The sequence below is a fragment of the Monodelphis domestica genome, chromosome 8 (assembly GCF_027887165.1).
Source record: "Monodelphis domestica isolate mMonDom1 chromosome 8, mMonDom1.pri, whole genome shotgun sequence".
Lineage (NCBI taxonomy): Eukaryota > Metazoa > Chordata > Mammalia > Didelphimorphia > Didelphidae > Monodelphis > Monodelphis domestica.
The window spans coordinates 100,765,344-100,786,471 of record NC_077234.1 but is presented as its reverse complement, the minus strand read 5'-3'; the positions used below and the strand labels follow the sequence as shown (position 1 = coordinate 100,786,471).

The window sequence follows — 21,128 nt, the reverse complement described above, 5'->3', positions numbered from 1 at the left end:
GTATATTTTTAGATACTGAACAGTTATGGTTTGTTTATTCTTGTATAATTTAATAAAAATAATTAATCCAAACAAATAAAAATCAGTGCAGATCTTACTATCCTAAACCGAAGTTTATTTACTTAGTGACAAATGTGAACCAATGATATCTGTCCCTAAGTTTCTAAATTAAGGCATATTGGACAAGAACCTAATTCAAAGGGAGATTATGTTTGTGAAAGTAATATCAGAATTTCTTTTTATGGAAAATGTCTGTAATCAGGCAAAAGAATCAATAAAGATATTTTCTCATGCTCTTAGCTTGACTCTGGTCTACAAAACAGAGCACAAAGATCTGCATAAGCCAGAGGCATGAAGTTAAGATCAAGGCAGGTCTAAAGAAGGTTCAGAGCATGAAAGGAGTCTGACTTGGGTTACTCCATAATCCCAGCCCTTATCAGAAGAAAATCAAAGAAATAAATACTTCTCCATCCATGACTTCTGGGCCAGCAAAGTCTGATAACAAGAATCTTCTTTATTCCAGAATACCTTTTCTGAAGTTATAGGTGCTTCTGTGGCTCATTGATTTACTTTGTTTACAACACAGAGCCAATGAAGTCATTCTTCGGGGTAACAGCAATATCTTGGCTCTGTTCCAAGGGCAACAACTTCAGCCTTAAACCACTCAGGTGTATTTTCAATCAGAAGGGGATCTGTTTGAAAGTTGTGAAGCTAAGGTTGATATATAGAAATAAGCAAATCACACTTTTATATATTTATATATCTTTGTGTCAAATGATGCCTTCTCTAATGGGAGGAGGGAAAGGAGTTACCTGAATATTTTAATGTAACAGATAAAAAATTAAATGAATAAATTTAAAATTAACTTAAAAAAAGAGATCTGAGTAAGGTAGATCAATGTAAATTCATCACCAATGAAAGAAAGGCACATGGAAGTTCGGGTCCTATAGTTGAAAAGGTGACAAAGCAGTAAGAGGCCTCATCTTCGTAGATGAACATCATGTTACATATTTAAAGATTTATGGAGCTCTTTGGGATGCAGTGATTCTTGGTTATGATGAAATAAATTACAATAAGCTATATTGATGGAATGCCTGCTGGGTACAAAACCTTTGCTACATAGGTACTCTTTCTACTCATAAGTTATTATAAAAAATGGAGCAGAGATTATACAATAGTTAGGTTTTGAAGGCCTCTTTCTCCTTCACCTGTCTTATTCTCTCTGCAAACCTCATATAGTTTCAAAGAAGTGAGAACAGAAGTTGTGTTGCATTTGGGAATGGACTGACTCCTTTGCTCTGTTGAGTATACAGTGCCCTCTGCTGTTTTTCATTTTAGCCTGTGTTCCTCTATGCCCAAGTTTGTCTTGTCTGACCTTGATATCTCAGCTCCCTAAGGAAAGGAACCGAATCTATTTTCTATTTTGCATGCAAGGCCTTGAAAACCGAATGCTTAATTAATAGCAAATAGCATTATTAGCAATGCTATTATAATGAGAATGGAGCTAATAATAATGAGACAAACATCCATTTTCATACACTAAATCAATTATTTAAACACCCTAATTAAGAATTTTATACCTCGTGCAGTTCAAGCTTGACCCTATAAATAAATTATTATTACTAATAACAAAATCCAAACCTACATCCTTGCCACTGAGACCCAATAAAGTGGAAATTTAGCAATGGCCTTTCCAGTCACCAAGAATCTGGACATCAATGAATGGGCTGGCAAGTTATCATGGTCTCGGTAATTGCTCTGAAGAAGAACAAACTATTTTGGGCAGGGGGATCAGAAGGGGATTAAAGCAGTGGTACAGATGACATTGCCTTCCCTTAAGGACAAGTTTATATTTATTGCAGGAAGTGCACCAAATCTTATTCTGCAAGGGAGAGAAACAACAGGAAATTTAAGAAAAACTGGACCAATGAGAAAAAAGGCCCCACTCCAAGGGTTTATGCAGAAAAAAAGCCAATACAATTCCAGAGATTCACTGAAAGCTATCCAATTCATATGTATGTGTGCATATACATATACATGTATATATAGCTACAATAATATGTTAAACTTGTTAGATTTTTATCCATATATTAGAATAAATTATCAAAATATCAAAATTGAGTCTTTAATATGAATAATTCACACATACAGTATCTTAAGATTTACATTTATCTCAAAAAAAGGCAAAGGAACAACAAAACAAAGCCTGTTAAGAAATGGAAGAGGAACTATTACTCCTTCCTTTCTTACAGATAAGTAAATTGAGGATCTGAGAACTGAAAAGATCTTAATGAAAGCTTACCCAAGGTTACATGGCTCTCAAGCAAAATACTTAGCATTGAAACCTGACTATCTTCATTTCTAATAGAGCACACTTAATACCACTTACACCTCATCTCCTTTAGGTCTCTAATGAAAGGAAGTCTAGAAGGAAGTAAAAAGTCAAAACTTTGATGTTTCAGAGAGAAAGAAAATATAAGCAAATAGGTCCTCAGTGATCACAAGTAGAAGAGGAGGAATCCCCTAGAATGATAAGGAATGATGAGGAAAAGAGCCAAGAGACTGTGAACAAAGGCATGGAACAACAAATCTTTCAGTGCTTGAAAATTATTTGAAAACTGTCATGATCATATTTCAAACTCTCTGTAGAGCATAAAGACAGTATACCAAGAACACAGTGTGAAAAAAAGGATAGGTATTAAATAACAGGGTTTTATCTTGGAAGAGACTTGGAATAATTAAATCTGATCTTTAGTAAGCAGCAGGTACTACCCCCCCAAAATGACAAATTGGTCCAAAATCATTTTCACCACATAGAAATGAAAATTTTCTGGAAATGCAGTAGACACTAATAAGTACTTGATGATTTGAAAAAGTGAGTAAGTGAAACCTGAGTCTGCAAAAGAAAAGAGACTGGAGAAAATCAGCAATATTAAAAAAGATCTGGAAAGTCTTATTAAAAGCAAAAAATGAGTGATCAAGGAAACTGAATAATGAAATTACATAGATAACCCCTAGCTCCTAGTGAGTTAAAGGAAAATCATAAGGAAATATGCAACCTATATAAGTAGAATTAACTGTGCATTCAAAACAATTACACAAATAAAAGGAAAACCAAGAAAGAAAAAATCTCAGTAAATAACCAGAAGAAAGGTGATTAGAAATCTCAACAACAATAAGATGACTCTAGAGATTATGTGCCACCAATTGAAATGATGTGGGAATTTTGAGCAAAGTGTTTTAAAAGAACAAACATGTCATAAAAGAAGAATAGCATAGTTATAAGAGAAAACATGTAAGGACAGCATAACAGAAATATCACCTTTTATTTTGACAGTTTTGCTTTACTGATGTTGTGAAAGGTAGACAAATAGTACTGAAAAAAAACTAAACAAAAATTACCAAAGAATATAACAATCTCATCTTTAAAAACTTGGAAAATTAATCAGAAAAAAATGAGTCCAATTATTCTCAAGTGACCAAAGATATATCTAGACTTTATTCAGATTTTTTTGAAAATACAAAAATATCCTTGCTTCTGTTCTGATTCACAGGGCAAAGTTAACTTAACAAGTTTCTTTTCAGGTTTTAAACACTGTTTCTTCTTTACAAAAAATAATTAGCCATGGTACAAGATGTGGAGTTAGGGGAAATGAGTTCAAATCTTAGTTCTGTTATTTTATTGCCTGGTAGCCTTGGACAGATAGCTTTATATATCTAGCCCTTTATTTCCTGAACTGAAAAAGTAAGGGGGGCAGTAAGTAAGATAACTTCAAGATAGAAGTTTATAATTCTATGATACAGGCATGCAAAAAAGAAAAGACCTATTTTCTCCACCAAGAGACTTTGACAGTGTCTTTGTAATGCTTCTTCTGCCCTTTGTGTGAGTGTTTACCTTGAGTGAGTTTTCCATAAGCTCTTTTTGACATTTAAAGATGGCTAGCCCATTGGAGTAGAGTTTAAATGAGTTTAAATGCTTGGCAGTTCAGTTAAAGAAATGGCCTCAGTGAGCAGTATCATTCTGTTGTATTTGTTGACTACAGATGGTAGCTCTACTTTGACTCATTCCATATAGTATAGATTTCTTGCTAGCTGTCTCTGCAGAGAATGCTGGGAGCACATGTTGCACTACTTTAATTTGTGAGAAGATGAGCTCACTATTGAGGCACCACGTAGCTGACAGGTCATACTTTAAATTAAGTTTCCTAAATAAGAATTTAATCTAGTTTCAACCAAACAGTTATTAACCACTTTTAATTAGAAAAAGCGGGGCTGAACCTGGGGTATTTCCCTCAGCTTCCCCTAGAAGGGCTCATCATTAGTCACTTGTGATAGCAGTGCTTCCCTTCAGTCCAGGGAGAGTGCAATCACCCTTGAAGCAAAACTCAAGAGAGAACAGAAATACCTCAGAGATGTGCAGTTTGGAGGATTCAGCAGATCTGCCGTTTGCTTTGATTTGGGATACTTCTGACTTTTCTTAGTAACTGGACAGCCTCAGTTTTGGAAATCATACAAATGCCAGGTCACCTACTATACCCATAAACCATCAGGGAGCACTGTCTACTAAGGGGAAGAAAAAATAAAACACGATCATTAAACATATCTCAGGTGCCATGCTAAGCACTTCACAAATATTATCTCATTTAACCGTCACAATAACCCTGGAAGGGACATGCTGTTATTATTCCCATTTTACAGTTGAGAAAACTGAGGCAAATAGAAATGGGTACTGATCAATACTCTCACGTCAACAGATAGTATTTATTAACATCCATATGCACATGACCAGACAATAAGGCAAAGAAACTTTATTCTGTCTCATTTGTCATACCTACAAGGAACTCAATAATTCTGATGGCTTTAACCTCAAAAGTCTCCTCTAACTCTAAGATATTAGAATTTGATAAAACTTTATTAAGTTGCTACCATGTGAAGGCTACTATGCTAGGTACCAGGCATCCAAAGATAAAAATTAAATACTAGCCATCCTCAATAAACGTCCATCCTCCTAAAGGAATGCAAAATATTTGTAAAAATAAGTAAATATGAGGTAATTTGAGGATAGGGAATACTAGTTGTTGAAGTAATCAGGGAAGCCTTCATGGAAAAGGTGCTACTTTGAGCTGAACCTTGAAGGAAGGGAAAGATTTTGAAAGGTAGGGATAACGGTGAAGTAAACTTAAGACAGCAATTTATTTCCATTTTTCAAGCACACAGAGGATAGAATCTAGGATTTTTGAATTTGGGAACAACAAGTAACCCAGTATAGCTAGAACATGGAGAAAGTGAAGAAGGATAATGTCAAATAGACTGAAAGGGAGGCTGGAATCATAATGTAAAGGGATTCAAATGCCAGGGTGAGAACAGGAGTGGTATAAATGGGTTCTATCCTTTCAAGTTTCAAAGGTCATGGCAAAGACTGGTACAATGCATAGTTGTCTCTCCAGAGAAAGGGAGGAGGCTCTCTGCTAGTTTTGTCCTGCTTGTATATCTATTCTGAATGCAGCAGCCTCAAACAAAGAAAGTATTAAGGTTTTATTTATAGGTTTATTATATTCAATTTCATTTGCAGGCCCTTTTCTGAATGTTATATTCACCCAGTAACATTTAAGGAAATTGAATAAAGGTAAATTTGAAATATAGAATAACTTGCAAAAAGCAGTTTAAGAGGAATCTTAGAAATTGCTTTTGTTTAGATATAAACATGAGACTTAATTGTTTTCTGCTTCTGAATGTGAGGCTTGGACTATTAAAGCCAATTGATTCCGATATCCCTTATAAGATGCAGATGCCCAACTTTTCTCCCCAGGGGCTAGCCCAATATTTTACAACTACCCAGCTTCAGAAATCTGCTTCTGGTTATGCCTTTTAAAAAATCTCCTTTACTCTTTTGACAATTATAGGAAGCATTTATTTTATAAGTTTAAAAAAAATGTGAATCTATCAATTCAATTAAATAATACACATTTATTAAATGTGTCTGATGCATAGAGCACTCTCCTAGCCACTGAAGTTGGTATAAGGATTAAATAACAGGTCTTTTAGACACATAATATCTTATTTTTGCTTCTTGTTTCCAGCATTAAGCATGGTGCCTGGGATTAGTTGGTATATAATAATTACTGAGTGATTCATGGAACTTACCCTCTGCCCCTCTAGGTGAATATGATCCATATAAGGATGATTAAAAAATATTTCATGGAGCAGTTGGGTGGCTTAGGGGATTGAAAGCTAGGCTAAGAGATGGAAAATGCTAGGTTCAAATCTGGCCTCAGATGCTTCCTAGCTGTGTTACCCTGGACAACTCACTTAACCCCCATTGCCTAGCCCTTACTTCACCTCTGTCTCAGAAACAACACATAGTATTGATTCTAAGATGGAAGGTAAGGGTTTAAAAAAACATTTCATTAGTGCATGTATTTGTCCTCCAGGAGTTTACATCCTTCTAAAGGGAAATAATATGTGCACAAATAAGTTAACATGAGGTAATTTTATGATAGGGAACACTCAGGAAAGCCCTCATGGAAGAGGGGATATTTTGAGCTAAGCCTTGAAGGAAGAGAAAGATTCTGAAAGGCAGAGAAAGAACTAAAAAAAAAAAATCATAACTACACTAAACTATAGGGGGATCAGGAAAAGCTTCATGGAGAAATAAATGGTTGAGACTTTAAAGAATGAGTAGGAGTTCAACATTTAAAGAGTAGTAGAAAGAATATTCAAAGCATAGCAAATAATCTGAGAAAAAGACTGAAGACAGGAAAGTTTACATGATTAGGCTAGTATGAGTTACCTGAATCACAGAGGATAATGATACATAGTAATAAGGGATAAGGTTCAAAAGCCAGGATCATGCCAGTTTGCAGAAGGCTTTGAATGTCTGGAAAAGCAGTTTGAATTGTAATTAGTATGCAAAAGGGAGTCAGCAGATTTTTGAGTTGATATATGATGTAATACAAATAGATGTAGTAAGTAAGAATAGTCCAAGTAAGACCCAGTATATATTAATAGGAGAAAAATGGAAGCAGGAAGACTTCTTAAGAGTCAATAGAACTAGCCTGTATGAGTAACAAAAGAGATATAAGATGGTGACAAGAACAGTAAAGAGAAGATGGATGGAAAAGATTTTGCAGAAGTATTGATTATAAGTTGTCTATTTTCTTTTTTTTTTTTTTTAAATATATTTTATTTGATCATTTCCAAGCATTATTCGTTAAAGACATAGATCATTTTCTTTTCCTCCCCCCCACCCCCCATAGCCGACGCGTAAGTCCACTGGGCATTAGATGTTTTCTTGATTTGAACCCATTGCTTTGTTGATAGTATTTGCATTAGAGTGTTCATTTAAAGTCTATCCTTTGTCATGTCCCCTCAACCTCTGTATTCAGGCAGTTGCTTTTTCTCGGTGTTTCCACTCCCATAGTTTATCCTTTGCTTATGAATGGTGATTTTTTTTCTCCTGGATCCCTGAAAGTTGTTCAGGGACATTACACCGCCCCTAATGGAGAAGTCCATTACGTTCGATTATACCACAGTGTATTAGTCTCTGTGTACAATGTTCTCCTGGTTCTGCTCCTCTCGCTCTGCATCACTTCCTGGAGGTTGTTCCAGTCTCCATGGAACTTCTCCACTTTATTATTCCTTTGAGCACAATAGTATTCCATCACCAACATATACCACAGTTTGTTCAGCCATTCCCCAATTGATGGGCATCCCCTCGTTTTCCAGTTTTGGGCCACCACAAAGAGCGCAGCTATGAATATTTTTGTACAAGTCTTTGTGTCCATTATCTCTTTGGGGTACAGACCCAGCAGTGCTATGGCTGGGTCAAAGGGTAGATATTCTTTTGTCGCCCTTTGGGCATAGTTCCAAATTGCCCTCCAAAATGGTTGGATCAGTTCACAATAAGTTGTCTATTTTCAAATGCTATAATGGAGTGATGACTTCAGAAGCAGAGGATGTAATATATTCAAATTTCAGTTTGTAAATTAAATACTTAGTACCCTTTTTAAATTGACTAAATAGCTTTCTGACTACCTGAAAGAAAAAAAATCATCTCCCACATTTTTTAAGATAAGAAAATTAAAATATGTCATCTAATCTTTATAGCTATAAATCTGGACAAAGAGATTGTATCTATAAACTTCATTGTATTTTTCTTTGAATTACTCAGACTCTATGTTTACTAAATCATATATTTATCTCTTATAAAGAAGGAAGTTCTAGGAACAAAGATGGGAAAGGGTACTTTAAATTTAGCAATATGCCTATACTTTTCTTTGACAGGGATGATGTATAGATAAATGAATTAAATTACTCAAGAACTCAAATTAATAATCATTCTCTAAACATTAAGTATATTTGTATAATATTTATGTATATAGATATACATAGATAATATGTGCATTTGTATGTAATAAGTAAATTACATTTAAATACTCAGAAAATACTATGTACATATATATTTTATTTTATATTTCTTTCTTATAATGATTTAGTAACCATTATTATCTTCCAAACATGACCTAGGGACATGGCAGATATGAACAATGTGTTTGAACTATCAGTTGTATGTCATGAATACTTTCTTCAAGGAAACAATCAGAATGTACTGGTCCTGTGAGTATCAAATAGCTAAAAATGTTATTTATTGTTTTGCAAAAACATGAAACAAGTGATTAGAGAAGTAGGAACCTTTTAAAATCAATTATCTGCATATTTAGACCACAGACATGCTAGAAAAAAAGATTAAAACTTCTTTAAGTAACTAGAAGTAATTAGAAAAAATATATGACATGCAATGAAAGCAACCACAATATGAAATATTTTCATAATGCTGACCAAAAACATTATTAGTCATAAAATACTTCATGTACTTTCCAAATGGAGAGAATTGGACAAATATCCTAATACTGGTTTAAAATAGAAATTCATTTCTAAAAACATACAAGTAAATGCCCATACTCCATAAATTATTCTCAAAAACAAAGAAGGAAAACACTACCAAACTCTTTTCATGAGACAAATATATTCATAATATCTAAGCAATGGAAGAATAAAAGAAAGGAAGTATTAATCAATATCACTTAAGAATATTGATGAAAATAGTCAATAATATGTTAGCAAAATATTGCAATAACAATATTTGGAATAAAAAAATAGAAAGGAAAGTCCCATTCAGAATAATTATAGCATACATAACAATCAAGGAATCAATCTACCCAAACATATGCAGGAAATATAAATAAAATTATGAAACACTCCTTAAAGAAAAAAAAAAGATTGACAGAAAAAAAATTAAGGAATATTTGTTGTCAATGGATGGATGGGCTATTCCTTTATGAAAACAACAATGAAATTACCTAAATGAATTTTTAGATTTATGTTTAAATAAATATTTTTAGGAATTTCTTCTTAGGAATAGGATAAATAATGACAGGGAACAATCAAAAGAAAAAATAAAGGTATAAAATCTAAAGGAAATTAATACTTAAAAGAAAGAACAAAGGGAAAATAATCTTTCAGTCTTTTATTACAATTTAATGCAGTAATCATTAAAACTACTTGGTACTAATCAAAACAGTGATAAGTAGGTCAAATGAAACTGAATAGATAAGGAAGATTCAGAAATAAGCAAATTCAATAACCCAGTATTCTATAAGCGAAATAACATAAATTACTTGAACTTCCTGTCTAATGAGAAGATTTGGGGAAATTAGGAAGCAGTTTGACAGAAATTATATTTAAATAAGGATTTTATATCATATCCTTTGATGAGGTTAAAATTGATAACAGCCATAAATATTAAAGGACACTGTTAAAAATAAACAGGAAAACCATGTTAGGTGGCTTTCACATCTAGAGTTAATGAAAGAGTTCTTAATCAAAAAGGGAATTGAGCCAATCACAGAAGATGAAATTGATCGTTTTATTTACCTGAAGATGAAAGGTTTTTTTTTTTTTATTAGCAAATTCAAAGCAACTAGGAAAATAATTCTGAGGGTGCACTTCATAATTCACAAATTAGGATAGGTTACAGAACACACGGAGAGGTTCAGTTGGAAGGGCTACAGAAAGAAAAAGGTACCTTGATATTTTGTTGATCCTATTCTGAACTGGAACATCTAAGCTAAAAAAAAATTCTAATATTGTTGCTATCCTTAGATCCTGAGGTCCTACTGCTATATATATATATATATATATATATATATATGCCAAAAAAAGAAAGACATTTCCATTTGTACTAAAATATCCTTAATAGCCCATTGGGAGTAGAAAATAATTATCACCACCACCTAACGTCAAAGTGGATATCCATGAATTAGGTAGTGGTATACTTAAGGTAGAGGAGGAATATGACATAAAGTCATGAAATGTATTTATTCATATGTAAACTGTTACAGATCAAGTTTACAGTAAACTGAACCAATTCAAATTCTAGGTCTTTTGCTTCCCAAAGCCCATTCAATCAAATGTATCTCCTGTGGTAAATATTTTAGAAAACCTGAATTAGAGTTTCAAAAAAATAGGCAGAAAAAGAGAGTTTGCAATACATCTCATTGATGGGACTATGCATATTGACGAAATCATAGTTTCACTGAAGTCTTATAGTTGATAACAAATGCTTTTTCAAATCTCCAATTGTACCTAGTAAATATCCAAACAACCTCCTGTTGTTTATATGACCTTCCTTGACCATCTTCCTCTTGACACTAAATTTTAAGTCAGAAAGTGAAGTTATTTTCTGAGGTAATATGATTTATTTACTCAATGTCATGCAGCGAATAAATGCCAGAACCTAGAAATGAACTTGAGTATTTTAAGTTTCCCAGTGACTGACTAATTAATTAACTCCACAGAACTCTATTCTACGCTGACAATCTATCATGCCTGTTATTTCTGACTCTCCTGACCCTCCCATGGTTTCAACTCTTACAGCTCAATTCTTGTATTTCAAATTCTACATGTCCCCCCCCCCCACATTCTCTCAGACAGCCTATCATTCTCCTAAGAAACCGAGTCACAAAGCCCTTGAAAATCCTAGAGTGACAGCTAAAGTCGTTCCCTGGAAATGCATATTATTAATGTCCTGTGAGTGCTTCTTCCTCTGAATAACTACCAGATTTTGATGGCCAACAACAGAGAGAAGTAGTCTTTCATTAAGGATAGTTAGCAATATCTCTGACTGTCTCTCTTTCTCTCTTTATCTCTCTGTCTCTCTTTTATTCCTGAAAGATAGCAGATTAGGCAGTGTGAAAATCTTTTCCCTTACCAAATGTTAGTCCTCAAATTGTACATTTCTAGGCGAAAAAGCCAGAAAAAAAGAGAATTCTGATCTTGAAAAGGGAAATTAAAAATAATATTCACAAGAGAATAGACTGTGACAAGAATGATCTGTGCAATGTATGTTTATATTCATTGCTTGTGAACAGTATGTATCTCATCCTGACTCGAGCTCTGGTTCTATGAAACAATGTTCCCAAAGTCAATATGCAAACACTGAGAAGTGCTGATACAGAGAATATGAAGGTGCCTGAGTATTGACTAAATTGTGGTCTTCAAAAACATACATTGTACTTATACATAGAACCATAGGATATTAGAGATAAGAGCAGAAGAATTCAGAGAGAATGGGCTGAATTCCCTGGCAGACATAGATCTTATGTATATCTATTGCTTAGTGATCACCTTGTTCAAAAACATTCATTTTATAACTCAGGGTACAGAAGTCCTATTTGGTGAGAACAATTCATATTATTCTATCATTGATTTTTAATATTAATCTGTAACACTGCATTTTATGTCTAAGCATTTTCCTCATTCCTTTGTCCTGATACTCCTAGGAAAGTCCTTACTTCCTTGCCTCTGATAATCTTCTAAAACTGCAATAATTAAAACAGAGAATGCAAGTTCCATTGCTCTTGGCTTCAGCCAAACATGTCCAAAAGTTGCATGGTCACATCCTTGATATCTTCCATTAAGATGAATGATGAAAGTCAAACTTAACCAGGCCTAACTTGCTTTCTCCATCTAGATTACTAAGGATATTGGAATTCTGTGATAAGGCATGTGGTGACTTCTCTATACCACCATGAAGGATTTGGGGAGGGGCTGCAAAATATTAACCCAACTCCTTATTATATGCCCACCAATTAAGATATCTTATGCTGTCAAGGGGTGGGTTGAATTGTTTTTAAATGATTAAAGGCACTGGATGGATTGTGTCTTGTTGCTGAGAGAATAATTGATCAATTAATTTATATATTGAGCATTCTAATAAGTAAATTAATTAATTAATACCAAGACTGCTAACTTGGAGTTTTTAATCATAATATAGGTTAAGTGACTTGCTTGAGGGCACACAGTTGTTGACAGAAATTAGAATACAATACAGGGAAAACTGCCTCCCTCTCTAAGCTCTTTCCATGATATCAAATGGAAGTTATCATTTTGATCTGAACTCAGGCAATGGTACATCTAGGCTTCATCCATACAATGAAATGGTTGAAATGAAAGATAACTATGTAGTTGCTAACTATTTTTAAAAAATGATTCAATCTTATTCATAGAAGTCAAAATTTGAAAAGAAACAACAATGGTGTGATCAAAAGATAGACTACTGTCATCCAGTAGATAACCTACTATTTAGCTTATTTCTTTTCAGTTCATTAAGAATTTCAAACAATTTTTGTTTATTTGTTTCTAACTTTACTATGTCTGTTTGCTATTAAACCTATCTTTTCCCTTCTATTAAATTCTCATCTCTTTTCCCCTTGGCTTTATCTATTGTTTTTTTTTCCTAATGCTTTTTTATTATCAGGTTCTTATTATGCATAGTTGTACAGTGCCCAGAGCATTGGGATAGTGGGAATTCTCTCCACAAAGCAATTTTTTTTTTATTGTTGTTATGTATGTCTCAAATCACAGCCATTTCCATGGTAACAGACAATGATTTCAAAAAGACAGGAGACATGAGATGATGGAAAGAGCTCTCCCAACAAGTAACAGTCTTGAAACTTGGAGAAGGCAAGGGTTCATATTGTTCCTCATCTTAAAAAAGAATGAATTAAAAAAGATGACCTTTAATGGTGCTTCTAATTCTAGAAATATAGTATTCTATGGGTTTCATTATCTAGAATCAAGTAGAAAAAGTTTCTAAGTCAAGCACAAATATTTCAAATAATTAGCATTATATTGCAAAAAAGAACCCTCAGGGTAGGAAGTGATCCTAAGAAGCATGCTAGGAGTCCAAAAAAAGGTCTTCTAGAGTCTTCTTTCTTTATACAAAACGTGTTCTAAGCAGCCCCTCACTGCAACTACTCAGCTTAAGGGCAATGTTCCACAATATTTGTAGAATATTCTCTTCTTTATGGCAGAATCTGAATTTCTCCTTTTACTATATCTTTTCTAGACTCATCAATGATATTCTTTGTCTTCTCTCCACCCATAGGCAAGATGAAACATTGAATAGGTATGAATATATGTAAACATTCAAATATATATTTATATATCAATATATGTATATCAATATGTGTATGTTCAATTTCTCCCTCTATAATATTTACCTGATATGCAGGTGTATGTATATGTGTGGATAAAAAGCAAGAAAAACCTAGAAATCAAGAGAGACAGAAATAGATAATTCAAATTCATATCTGGAATTCCAACCCAATGACTATATGTAACTGGATTTCCCCTTTTCCTTCACTTCATAGACCTTCTGTAGTACCTATTTAGGTAGCAAAATAACAATTAACTAAAGTAAGTTATCTTCAAAGAAATTTTAGTTTACTTCTCCCTTTTCTCTCCTTTATTCTTTTGATACCCCAAATAGCTTACCCACAAATGTGTCATAAAAAATGTGGCATTTATCCCTGTCCTTTTAACATGAATATATTCATTTAATTTCTTAATATTCTCTTATTAATTATACTTATTTACCTTTCTAAAATCACATTTATTTTATGAGCAAATGCTTTGTTATCTTCTGGTTACTTTTTGGAGAAATTACTCCAATTTGCACAGTTTGAAAGTCCTCTATTTTGCATGGTTAATTGTTGAGTGAGTTCACTTTAACAGGATATTTGGTGAATATTTGTACACTTCATGTTTCTAAATACATTATTGAAATTTTCCTTCAATCTTTTGTGGGGATTTTGTTGAGAAATATGAATTTTTTCCCTATATGTCTGATATATTTTTCCCAGGTCTCAATTTTAATTATGATATTTCTTGATGGGTTTAAATTTTGGTTTTCTTCCACCAGACTCCTATTTATTCTATTATTTTTGGTTCCAATCAATTTAATACTTTTCTTGCATGATTTCTTGCAATATGTTCTTTAGACTTTTCAATTCATGCTGCTATTATTGGAGACCTTCAAATTCTTTTTGTATTTCTCTTCAAGCATTTAGAAATTCCTTTATTCTTGCAATCCTCTTGTTTTCTGAGTTGTTTAGTAATATTATTGTTCAGTTGTTTCTACATTTTTTTAGTTCCAAGTCTATAGTTCTTTTTCACCTAGTGCTCTAAATTCTCTACCCTCATTCATTTTTGATAATTCCAATTTGTGTTCTGGTTTTCAATTTGATTTTTCTTTTAATTGTATTATTCTTCAAAATCACTCAAGTCTTACATTTTTTAATGTCTGATGGTACCTTAGAATTTATCATACTTCGCTTTCATTTCAGCATTTCTCAAGTTTAATTCCTTCACTTCATAATATTTTAATTCTATTGTATCCTTTCTTGATCTTTACTCATTTTTCTTTTTCTTTAGCTACTCTGCCAATTTTTCTCAGATGCCTTTCCTGGGATAAGATCTTTCCTATCATCTCTTTTCCGCATATAATTTATTACCTCTATCTGTCCTGTTCCTCACTACTAAAAGATAACGTAGATAAAAACTGGTTGGAATACCATTTATATTGACTTTCTGTGAAGAGGACTGAAAAGAGTAGTATGTGACCTAGTAGATTTCAGTCTAGAATAGCATCCTTTAAGAAAGAATGTATGAAGTAATATTTTGAATAATTTTCTCTCAAGAATATAAAAGAACAGTAACTCTGTTTGAATGACCCTGAGAAAGCCATTAGATACATCTAGTTTCATTTTGTTTTTATATGAATGGGAGTCAACTGAACAATCACTTGTTAAGCATCTATTATGCGCTAAACTCACAGAAGAGGCAGATAGGTGACTCACTGATAGAAAAGTACTAGGCCTGCAGTCAGGAAGACCTCAGTTCAAATCAGACCTCAGATACTTACTAGGTTTTTGAGCTGAACATCTGTTTGCCTTAATCCACTGGAAATGCAAACTAGTATCTCTGCCAAAAACAACAACAACAAAAAAACAAAAAACAAAACAAAACCCCACGTGCTATCACTGAGTCAGAAACCACTGAAGGATCAAACAATCACAAAGTACCAAGTACTGTGCTAAAGTATGGGAATATAAAACAGAGGACAAAAGGTTATTGCACTGAAGAAGCTCCCAGTTTAATGGGAGATACAACATGCAAGCAATTGCATACAATCAAGATGCATACAGGATTAATTTGAGATGATCTAAGAAGGAAGGTATTAAGATTAAAGAGGATGAGGAATGACTTCTTTAGAAGGCAAAGAGAATTAAATAGCATTTCTACTATGATTATTGTCCTGATTATAGTTTTGCTTTGGACTTATTTGCTATATTAATAGTAAGGGATGTAGGATAGAGAATTCCTTTTTGCTTCTCTTTTTTTCCCTAAAGCTGTTTTGTTTCTTTATGATGTTCATTCCTTGCTTTTTTAAAGTGAGTTAGTACAGGAGAATTGGGCCATTCCATAATCCTCTCCCTTGGACATCTTAATGGAAGTACCTTCAAATATTTTGGGATTTTGAGTTTTTTGGGGGGTAGGGATGCAGGAAGGATTAAATTATTAAAAAAAAAACAATAAACATGGTGTCATTTTATATTGTTTACATCTTTCAGTCAATTTTGTGTCAGTGAAATTGTGGTCTCCAATTAATAATTGCTTATCTATTTCCTTCTTATATTTGTAAGAAAGATAAGCTTGGGTGAATGCATAGTCCATTTCCATTAGGAATTTACACAGATAAGAAATTCAACATCTGGGTCATTACTTGCTCATCTTTTCTCACTTGCCTTCCTCTGCTTCCCCCAATAATAGTATCCATGATGTTTTGTTAGTTTTCTTTATTTTAGATAGCTTGAAAATTGATCCCTGAACATCCAATATCAAAAGTAAAGAAAATGAAGTTTTTGTTGAAATATTCCCTTAAAAATCTCTTTTGTGAAAGTCCACGCATCATATCTCTAACCTCCAACCAAGTTTTTAGCCATACATTTCTAGAACTCCCATAAGGGAGAGCCCACCAACCTCCTGAGATAGCCCACTTCTCTTTTGAATAGATTGAACAGGAAGATTTTCCTTTAAACAAGTTAAACTTGGGAAAGCTATGTTCAAATTCAGTTTACCCATTGGGATTGTAAGAATGTCTTTGTGTCAAAAGACTTGTTTTACATTCAAGAAATCAGAACAAAATAAAAGTTCACTTTATAATGGTGATCATCAATAACAATTATGTAAATAAAGGGTTTTTTCACCCTAGATTCACTTTAGTAGAATAAAAGTTTACAAAGCTGAAAATTAGTTATCTTTTTCAGTTTTTGTGCTTTTAAATTTAACTGTAAATACCCTTAGGTCATCAGTAACAGAGGATAAACTATATCTGTTTCATTTTGTGAAGTCTTCTTACTTTACAGAAAAATAACAAGTAAATGTTCTAGCAAACAGCAAAGAAGACTCATTTGATTTTGGTTCCTGTCAGTTGAGTTTAAGTTTTGCAGGGGTGTCATTTTAGCTGATGGTAGAAATGTAAAAAATTTATGATCAGGAACCATAGCATCTGGAGGGAAAATCTAAGATGTCTATCCTTCAATAACCTCATTAAAGAGATGAGAAAGAGATAGCTCCATTTGCGTATCTTGGGGAAACTTGTCTTCAGGTCGAAGTTTATAAACTGCTAAGAACTTGCTATTATGTACCCCCTTGCTTCTCATCTAGGAGAAGGAACCATGTCCCTCAAAATGTTTGTTCCGCCTATTGATTTACAACTTGGCAGAGAAACCTAGGTTAAAATAATGTGATTGTCAACAGACTGAGGACTTCAGAGTGTGGAAAAACAAATGTTGAGGTGAAATGCCCCATTTTCGACTTGGATATAAAAGTTAGAAATGGTTCTGTACTGATCCCAGGGAAAATCTTCCTTGTTTCTTTGAAAGATAAATACAGACCATCATTTGAAATATCAATATAGTTAGTTTTCAGAGACATCTGACAGTGCTTTATGTATAGAATGCACTTAAGTATAAAGCGGGATTGAATGATACTTTTAGTTCATTGGTTTTAAGTTTATACATACATTATTTCTTCTAGCTTTTTACAATACAGTTCTTTATCCCCCAACTAGACCATGAGCACAGGATTGGAGACGTCAGCCATTGCTTCACTCTTCATCTGGTTTTGGAGGTTCTCCACAGTAAAGGTAACCATGGAATGTGAAATATTGCTGCGCATTTCACAATTTCAGAATTATTATCTAGAGTCCATATATATGTCAGGCTTTGACCTTCTGCTTTTGTCTATTTCTCTTCTAATAAGTATGTATAAACACTCACTCCAGTTTAATAGATTGTTTCCTTTTTTCTGCCTTCAAGATCATGTTTACCTTTGGTATTTCAATTTCTCTTCTGTTCTTTTTCCTTTCTACTGACTTTACCATTAGCCAAAGATAGCTAATCTCTATTTTCATTGATAAATTACACTGGGACCTGTTATTATTGATTTCTTTTCCTTTTTAAATTCCATTTTATTTCATTATTGTTTTATTCCATCCCTTCATTTCTGTTTTATAAAGGTAAAAATTCTTAAACACTGTATAATTCAGCAGTCAGGATATTCTGGTCTGATCACCCTACGAGGGGCTTACTTTTCCCAGATTGTGGACAGCTTTTTCCAGTTTCCCATAGTATACATTTTCCTGCTGGGCCAATTCAAATGATCGCCATTCTCCCTTGACCAGAAAGAGCTGCCCTTGGTTCTATAGTGCAATAGGAGAAAAAAAAAAGTGACAATACCTAGATTAAAGGGGCTAACTGGTAGACAATGCAGAGCCAGGGTTCCTCAGTAGATCAAATTCTGCAGGCCTTTGCTCATAGGTCTTAAGGGCCTTTGCTTACTGTCACTGCTGATTCCCTAGAGCTACTGCTTTGGCAAAGCAGTTAGGACTGTGTCATGGGGATAGTTTATCTATTTATGTGGCTCTCTATTAAATTGCTAGAAGGCAGACTGTCAGTCTCATGGATGTGCCTCACATCCTAGCTATTGGCAGAACCTCTCTGTCCTCAGGGATCATATCATAGGACCACCTTCTAGTTGAGCCAATTTAACAATATACTTCTGGTATTTCCCTTAAAGAAGTATATAGCAAGTTGTATTATGATGAGATTTTAGTGTATTGTTTTATTTCTAAATATTTAAAATATTTAAAGTTTATCTGAATTTATTATTTGAGTTTATAGTTGATTCTTAGAAAATTGCTCATAAAAAGGCCACTATGGGGCAATTAGGTGGCTCAGTGGATTGAGAGCCAGGTCTAGATATGGGAGGTTCAGGGTTCAAATCTGGCCTCAGACACTTCAAAGCTGTATAACCCTGGACAAGTCACTTAACCCCCATTGCCTAGCCCTTACCATTCTCCTGCCTTAAAACTAACACACTGTATTGATTCTATTGAGGAAGATAAGGGTTTTGAAAAGAAACCAAAACAAAAGAAGAGAAATGAAAAGAAATATAAAGAAAAGAAAAGAAAAAGGTCCTACCAAAGCTGTGTCCTCTTCTTCTGACTAGTTGGTTTCTCTAAGAACCCCCAATTTAAGAAAGCTTTGGGTATAGTCTAAGATATTTTCATTCCTCTACAGGCTGTTCTTCTGACTCATCTCCACAGGACTTTTTCTACCATGTTCCCCTGCCAGATACCTCCCTCCCTCCTGTTTTTAACTTATTTTTACATGTTGCTTTCCCCATTGGAATATAAGTACCACAAGAGTAGCAACTGTCTTTCTGCCTGTTTCTGTATTCTCAACACTTAGCACAGTGCAGTTAGGTGAAGCAAAGGATATAGCAGTAGTCTTGGAATCAGCAAGACTCATCTCCCTGAGTTCAAATCTGGCCTCAGATACTTAATATCTGTGTGATCCTGGGCAAGGCATTTAATACCATTTGCCTCAGTTCTTTAACTGTAAAATGAGTTTGAGAAGGAAAGAGCATATCACTTCAGTGTCTCTGCCAAGAAAACCCCTTATAGGGAAACGGAATTGGACACTACTGAAATGACATGGCAACAACAAATTTAATGCTAATTGATCCTAGAAGTAATAGGGAACTACTGAAATTTGTTGAGGAGAATGATATATGGCCAAACCTAGGGTTCAGGAAAATCACTTTGTTAGTTGTGAGCAGAAAGTATTGGAGAGAATGGGGAGAGTCTTAAAACTGGAAGATAAAGTAAGAGTTTATTACAATAGACTAGGAAAGAAGTGAAATAATCTAATTTTTGCTGCAGGACCTTGTTGTATTAGCATCATTAGCCCAGGAGACAATGTACAAAACAGGCGTAGTAGTCAATGTAAGACTCCCCAGTAAATAGCTATCAATACCATCTAGTAGTTAATTTTTAATATGCATTTCTCTTTTCATAAATGATTTGGAACAATCTTTCATGTGGCTATTAATAATTTTCAATTCATCTTTTTTAGAACTGATTGTTTCCTGTTTTTCCAGTTCTTAATTCTGCAGCCCACAGAGGTGAAGGTGACTTGTTCAAAGTCACATAAGCAATTATAATGAGGGAGCCCAAACTCAGAATCTGTTTTTTTTCCCTAGCTACAAATACAGTTCTCTCCCTAGATCTCATTCTTTTAGAATATAAAGTATAATTTCTTAAAATATATCATCCAGATCTGGGGGAAAAATTCATTTTCGTCTTTCCCAGCCCCCCACCCATTCTCTTCCTCTGCTTCATCCTCAAGTATTTCTAGAAATACTTTGATAAACAGCAAAATGTCGTTCTTGGGACTTTATTTTAAACCGTTGCACTCTGCAGGGTGGCCCCCTGAGAGTCACAGCTTGCGCAGGTACCAGGGAGTCTATGATCCTCCGGTCTTTATTCTAGGACTGGTAGAACGTGACTGAAATTGAAATACCAACGGCTCCTGAAACCCACAAGGAAGCCGGTTCTTTGTGTCTCCTTGGGGTGAATGGTGGTGAATAAACTTACACTGAAAAGCAGAAAGCTTCGGTGAGGAGCTGCAGAATAGCCTCAAGTTCGAACGTTTTCCAAAGCTGTCTCCTCCCAACAAGTCAGTGGCCCCGACCTGCCCAGAAAGTTTCCAGCCACCTGCAAGAGCCTGACTACCATTGCACTTTATCTGCGCATCTGAACAGTAAACACAGTGGGAGGGGAAGTCGGAAGGATGGAATTACTGGCAGGTGTGGCTTGTTAGCAAATGTAAAACTCGGGGCTTTTCGAGAAGATTTGCTAAACTCTAGGGTTGTCAGCAGTCTGTAAGTTCTGAGTACCAGGCCCTGCGGTGATTTTCCCTAGTATTTTTCTGCCCGTGGCATAACTTATATAAAATCCCCAAAACTCAAAAGTCTGCAGTTTTTAAAAACAAACTGTTAACCAAGTGAGTGGCAGCATCTCCGGGCGCCTGTAAAGATTCCCTTCCTCTTCCAGATCCCCAAATTCTCCATGAACAAACAGGTACATTTCTCCACAGGTGTAACTTGTACTCACTTTGAGTGGTTGGCACTTTCCAAAGGGCCATTAAATCACTTTCTGGCCAATTTGCCTGAAGAAAGAAAGTATTAATTTGGGGCTGCTGGAGAAAATCTTCATGCTTTGTCAAGCATTGTTGGAACATTTGGTGAGCTCGGGACAAATATTTAGCTTAGGGAGACACTTGCCAGGCTAAAGGTCTTACAGTGAAAAGGGCAGTTGGAGTTTCTTCTGCCTGGAATAAAGCATCACTAGAATCAGTAGTATCCGAAGAGCACATAGA

The 21,128-nt window shown here is 34.4% G+C and overlaps 2 long non-coding RNA genes across 2 annotated transcripts in view; one reads left to right on the top strand and one right to left on the bottom strand.

Moving 5' to 3' along the window:
- Positions 1-21,072, bottom strand: part of LOC130455921 (uncharacterized) — a 76,487-nt gene extending 55,415 nt beyond the window's left edge. Inside the window, exon 1 of the long non-coding RNA XR_008914197.1 lies at positions 20,345-21,072. This is a non-coding gene — a long non-coding RNA (uncharacterized LOC130455921). The remainder of the gene's footprint in view (positions 1-20,344) is intronic.
- The window catches only part of LOC103106099 (uncharacterized), a 35,541-nt gene continuing 27,386 nt past the window's right edge, over positions 12,974-21,128 (top strand). Inside the window, exons 1-2 of the long non-coding RNA XR_001624267.2 lie at positions 12,974-13,468; positions 17,477-17,551. This is a non-coding gene — a long non-coding RNA (uncharacterized LOC103106099). The remainder of the gene's footprint in view (positions 13,469-17,476; positions 17,552-21,128) is intronic.